Below are 6,549 nucleotides of genomic sequence, written 5' to 3' on the forward strand. Positions count from 1 at the left end.
TAGGTTAAGTTGCTGGCTACTCTTCATAGAATTTTTAGAGCTATTTATTTATTTATTTAGACTGGGTCTCTTGTAGCCCAGGTTGGCCTCAGTCAAGAGGCAACTAAGAATGCACCAGTTTTTATAAAGTTGGAAATCTAACTTAGGACTTCTTTTTTTTTTTTCACTTTTAAAAATTTATTTATATTTTTATAAATTACAGTTTATTCACATTGTATCTCAGCTGTAGCCCCCTCCCACATTCCCTCCCAATACCACCCTTTATCATCCTTCATCTCCTTCTGTGCCCCTCCCCCAGTTCACTGATAGGGGAGGTCCTCCTCCCCTTCCATCTGACCCTAGTCTATCAAGTCTTATCAGAACTGTATGCATTATTTTCCTCTGTGGCCTGGTAAGGCTACTCTCCCATCAGGGGGAGGTAATCAAAGAACCAGCCACTGAGTTCATGTCAGAGAAAGTCCCTGTTCCCCTTATTAGGGAACCCGCTTGGACACTGAACTGCCGTGGGTTACATCTGTGCAGGGGTTCTAGGTTATCTCCATGAATAGTCCTTGGTTGGAGTATCAGTCTTAGAAGTCTTTTTTGAGACTGTGCCCAGATATTTTGGTTCTGTTGCTCTCCTTGTGGAGCTCCTGTCCCCTTCAGGTCTTCATTTCTCCCTGTTCTTGCTAGGTAAGTGCTGTACCAAATGAGCTACGTCCCCAGCCTCTCTTTATAAAGACTAAAAGCATGGGACCTGGTGAACACATTTATAAAGATCATTGGGGGAAGCAAAACTATTTTTATCTTTTTTTGAGGGTGCCAAGGCTGGGCCTCAGGGCCTCACACAGGTTAGGCAAATACCAGTGATCTACACTCCAACACTGTTAACTTTTAAACTATGAGAAAAACATGTACCTTTTGAGCTTATTCATCTTTCAGAGTGTCAGATGGGGTCTGGCTACTTCTTCGTCACAGAACAGGTATGTCTAAGCATTTGCAGATGCTTAGATGCAGATGCTTAACACTGTTAATGATAACAGAGACTAGACCCTCAGGAACTGAAATCTTATTACGTATCATTAAGAAGTTCTCTTCAAAGATCTAAGGTTAAAAAGATGTTTTAAATGGGCTGAAGCCTCAAGGCCTCAAAATGAGAGTAATGAACCATGGAAAGTATTAGTAAGTCAAAGGGTTGATGCAACTTGGTTGAACTTTTACTAGAACTCACTTTGGTGAGGTTTAAGCAAGACCCCCAAGGCCATCATAATCCATATGTTTTAAGAAGATTTATCTTAAATGGGAGATACTTAACTTTCATATGTGGTCCGTTTTTAAGAATTTAATAGTTTTGAATTATATTCTTTTTGTTATATGGTGATTATACTTGACTGAGTTTCATTTTGAACCACTTAGGAGTCATTTTTGCTCAATGTTATTCAAGATGCACTAGTCAATCAAATCAAGAAGGCCTAGCTTTTGTGCTGCAGCAACCACCACCACCTCTGGTTTTCTTGTGACATGATTGAGTAGGGAGCAATTAACTCCAACTAAGTGGAGCAGGTCAAGTGGGGCAGGTCAAATGCACAGAGAGCCGGCAATTAAATAGGCCCAGTGGACACTTGGCTGTGAAACCTGGGAGGATGTTTCCAAGCGTGTATCCATGGGTAGCTTCAGATGAGTGGTGGGCGTCTGGAATGAATGGAATGGCAGGCACAGGCTTGACGCATCCCCCATACACATAGTAACATGGCTTTCTCAGTATTTCAGATTAGCTTACTCATGTCACACCAATAGCCTGATTCCCAGAGCATGGAAGAAATGTGTTGGCAAAGAATGTAGTCCGACGTAAAGTATGATAGAATATGGTATCTTGACATGCAGCTGGATGGTGGTGTTAGCTACAGTGAAAATCACCCATTTTTGTTTCTAATTAGTGTGTGTGTGTGTGTGTGTGTGTGTGTGTGTGTGTGTGTGTGTGTGTACCATGCCATACATGTAGAGGCCAACTTCACCAAGTTGATTCTCTCTTTCCACAGATGGGGTCCCTGGATTTTTCATCTGTCATCAGTCACCAAACACCTTTACCTGCTGGGTCATTTCACCAGTTCCCAATTCTATTTTAAATTCAGGCAGGATGAAGACTAAATGCAGAGATAAGCTCTGGACATCATCTTTTGCCAAGAAGAGCCCATCAGAAAGAGCAAGAATTCACATCCAGTGAAGTACACTGGAATGGGAAGGTCAGACTTCTTCTACCCAGAAATCCAGGCAGGCTACCATGACGTAGAATCAGACAAGGGGATCTAAGTCTCTGTAACCCAGGAACCAAGAGTCAGGCATCCTTGTTACTAGGTTCGTCTATTCTCAGTGGCTACTTGCCTGGTTCTTGTCTTGGTGCATAGGGTGGAAAAAAGTCTGCATACTGGAGCCAGAGAACCATCATCATAGGAAAGAAGTACCAGGGATGGGAGTGTGGGCAGAGGACAGATGGTCACTGTGATAGAATTTCCTGCCTCCTGCTACATGTTCCTGCATTAGCTCACCTATCAGCCCAGTTGAGGGGTGTTTTCTTTTCTTACTTTGTTTTTACTACATCTTCTTACTGAGTAGGAGGAGATTTTCCCAGATTGCCAGCCAGTTCAAGATCTTAGTTGTAAAGAGTTAGGAAGCAAGGGTGTGGAGTGGGAGGAGGGACAAAGAAAATCCTCCTGGACTGCCAAAGGCATTTGTCATCTTGTTTGACACTGTCATCACAGAGCCTAAGGAAACCTCTGTAAACAATTTGACATTTCTTTATTTTGAAGCAGCTGAAACCTGCCTTACCTGTGAGATCGCCTCATCTTGCTAATGACCATAATTGTTGGGTCTCTGACCAGCCATGACCCAGCCTTGATAATGGTGCTAAAAGCAAACCTGGAGCCAGGTAATCTGCGGTACCCTCCCTTCCAGTGTGCACATGGCAGCTGGAAGGATGGCAGACAAGTCAGAGGTTTAGTGGTGTCTTCCTTTCAGTGCTTTTTAGTTTGGGTCAGAGGGAAGCACTGCACATACTGAAGAAGTCTGGTTTGGGGAAATGCCTGGGGCACATTATTGCTTAGCAGTGAGCCCAGAAAAAAAAATGCTCATATTCTTACAATATTACAGAAAAAAAAAAAACATACAAAGTACAGGGGGAAAAAAAAAAACAATGCTGAAAATGTTGCTCAGTTGGGAGGCTACTCCCAGCATTCTCAAAGCCCTAGGTTTGATCTCCAGGACTTCAAAAACTAGGTAGTACATTCCTATAATTCTAGAGCTCAGGAGGTGGAGATGATGGAAAGGTCAGGACAAGGTCATTCTCAGCTCTGCAGCAAGTTTGAGGCCAGCCTGGGACACTCAAGACTCTGTCTCAAAAAGCCCCTAAGAAGATGTGTTGATGCTAGGACATGGCTCTTGGTTCAACAGTGGGAGGGGTGACATAACAAAGTGCTTCCTTGACAGAGACAAAAACCAGATGGGCAAACACTAGTTTATAATGAATTTACAAAGGAAATAAATCTTTTAAATGATTAAACTGATCTTGTACTGGGTATTTCATCCCTTGGGGAGCAGGAGGATCAGGAGTTCAAGAATATTGTCCATTATATAGCCAATTCAAGGCTAGGCTGGGCTATAGGAGATCTTTCAAGAGACCAAACAAGCAAACAAACAAACAAACAAAACAAAAAAACTAGACAGACAAAAAGTGCTCTTGAGAGTAGATATTGATAACTGGACAATGCTCAACTTCATGTTTTCCATTACCAACAGTCCTGAATATGTTAAAGCTGCCTGGTTACCACAATGCTATGTGTGAAATTCAACCCTGCTAATATCCCAGCAAAGAATAGGTTGGTTGCCATAGTGACCCCGTGGGTAGTCCTGGCTCTAGATTTGGCCTAGTGTAGATTTGGGGGTCCCCCCCAGGTCAAACAGCAATTGAATTAAGGGCTCATCTGCTAATTCTGTGGAGAATGGATGGGATGGATGGAAAGAGAAGTAAAAAGGCTATGGATAAGAGAGATAGGGGCAGAAAGAAGCAGCAGCAAAAGCCAGAAAGCCACACTTTGAGCTGTCAGGCCAGTGAAGAGCCAAGAAGACAACAGTGTGCTTGGGGTAATAGTCCTTTCCTTAGTAACGGGGAGACATAAGGAGAGAGAGGCAATCAGTGCTGGGGACAGAAAACCACAGCTCCTGTCCTGTGCAGGTGGCTGATGCTCTGAGCCTCAGCTCTGTCCTGAGGTGGGTGGGATGGAGCAGGGAATTTGGGACAACCTGCTGCAAGCAGGCTATCCACCTTCAGATAACTGATTCAGTTCCAGGATAATGCTGCTTCTCTTCAGTTACAGACAGCTGGCTTCTCAGAACCGTGGTGATGCCTCCCCTGCCCTCTTCCTTCTGCCCAATCACACCAGCTTTGAGTCACCTTCAGGTTTGGTCTGATACCTTGAGGACATGGGCTCACAAGTAAATCCTTGAAATACCTAGCATCTACATTTCTTGTAACAATAACTCACTAAGTGTTAAATGTTTCTTTGGGAGGCCAGTAGGAGGGCTCAGCAGGTAAAACTGCTTGCTTTGCAAGCCTGATGATCTGAATTCTATTCTCAGAACTCACACAAAGGTGGAAGGAGAGAACTAACTCCCACAGTTCCTACTGTCACCTCCGTGTGTGCTGTGGGACTATGTTTACACTTGTAGATACACTCAATCACAGTAAATACAGTTTTTGATTCATTACAATCATTCTTAGCATATAAAACAAAATACCTAATATATATCTTAATATAAAATGGATATATATTGGAAATCCATCTCTGAGTGAGATCAGTGGAACATTAAAAGTTATTTTTTAATTTAATTTTTTTAATTAACTACACTTTATTCACTTTGTGTCCCCCCATAAACCCTCCTCCTCCCCTCCCGATCCCACCCTCCCACTCCCTTCCTTATGCATGCCCCTCCCCAAGTCCACTGATAGGGGAGGTCCTCCTCTCCTTCTTTCTGATCTCAGTCTATCAGATCTCATCAGGAGTGGCTGCATTGTCATCTTCTGTGGCCTGGTAAGGCTGCTCCCCTCTCAGGGGGAGGTGAGCAAAGAGCAGTCCAATCAGTTTATGTCAGAGGCAGTCCCTCTTCCCATTACTATGGAACCCACTTGGACACTGAACTGTCATGGGCTACATCTGTGCAGGGGTACATTAAAAGTTATTAATATTTTAATATTTCATTTACTTATTTGTCCATGGGTGAAGCTTTTTTTGGGGGGGGTAGGGTTCTGCATCAATTCTCATTTTATGTTTTTTTTATGATAAGCAATGAGAATTTTTTTCAAAAACTGAGGAAACAGGGAATGTAAGTTTTGCTATGTAAGTCATTCAATTGATCTGCCAAATAGACAAAACAAAGCTCTGAAAACTTCCCATTGTGACAAAATTGCTTTTGATGATTATCAGCTGATTGACTGGTTCCTAGTGACATCCCCCGTGTCTGCTTTAACACTGAGCTGCTTTTGCTTTGGCACTCAGAAGCTTTCCTGCCACCAAGGGAAGACGTTGAGATACAGGGACGTGTGGAATAGGACACGGGAAAAGACAACTACCCACTCAGCGATTCACACGTTGGCTCATTCACTGGCAAGTCACATTTAGGAAAGATACAAGATACTTGGGGACCCTCCAGAGCAGTGGAGGTCGCTTTGGAAAGTCTTAGGACCCTTGCAAACATAGATTACATCTGCACCTGGCTTTAATTCCAACCTCCTTGGCCCTTCTTCACCGTATTGCATGGTCTACTTCTAGAAGTCGCAAGTTTCTCCCATTCTCGTGCCACTGGCTGCTGCAGGCAGATTCCTTTCTTCTTCATTTCCCATTCTCCTTCCCTCTTTTCATTTCTCCCACTCCCATCCTCTCTCCCTGACTCCCTCTTCCATTTCTTTCTTTCTTCTTTTCTTTTCTTTCCACTTAAAAATTCCAATAGGAATAGATATTTTATTAAAAACAAACAAACAAACAAACAAACGAATTTGGAAATGTGCCAGAGGTGAACAGGCCGAGGTCAGGTAGTTAGATGTGCCTAGCGTCGACCCCACTTGCTCACAGGCTGGGGTACACTGGGTGTGGCTGAATGACATTCAGTGACCCGCCCCTGCCCATCTTCCACGCCACATTCTGCTCAACTTGAAACAGGGAGTTTTGCCCAGCTTCTGTTTGCTTTCCTCCCTCATCCTTATGCCTGGAACATTCATTTATCTGTACCCGCTTCCAGCCTGGTACACTCCTACACACGCTGAAGCGTCAGCTCCCTGTAATCTCGTCGGGGAGGCTTTCCAACTCGCCTGGTGTTCCTGGCTATCGGCTAACTTGGCAAGCGCAGATAGCATTTTCAGGCATTTCCCTGTCTCCTTCACTAGAAGGAGTAACTCAAGGGCTGTGCCTTCCCTCCCCAAACTCCAGTGAAAGCTATTTATGATGCGGAGGGCGTTTGTTGCGGATACAGCCCTCTGACCTGCAGGTGTTTCAGAAACAGTTGTGAGAAGTTTCTGGATTC

General features: G+C 43.8%; 1 long non-coding RNA gene across 2 annotated transcripts in view; it reads left to right on the top strand.

The window, feature by feature from the left end:
* The window catches only part of LOC129688327 (uncharacterized), a 43,390-nt gene extending 39,882 nt beyond the window's left edge, over window positions 1-3,508 (top strand). For both annotated transcript variants that reach the window (XR_008721918.1, XR_008721919.1), the window contains exon 3: window positions 2,019-3,508. This is a non-coding gene — a long non-coding RNA (uncharacterized LOC129688327). The remainder of the gene's footprint in view (window positions 1-2,018) is intronic.
* The last annotated feature ends 3,041 nt before the right edge of the window (window positions 3,509-6,549 follow it).

This window comes from Psammomys obesus, unplaced genomic scaffold (assembly GCF_907164565.1).
Source record: "Psammomys obesus unplaced genomic scaffold, mPsaObe1.curated_primary_1811, whole genome shotgun sequence".
Taxonomy (NCBI): Eukaryota; Metazoa; Chordata; class Mammalia; order Rodentia; family Muridae; genus Psammomys; species Psammomys obesus.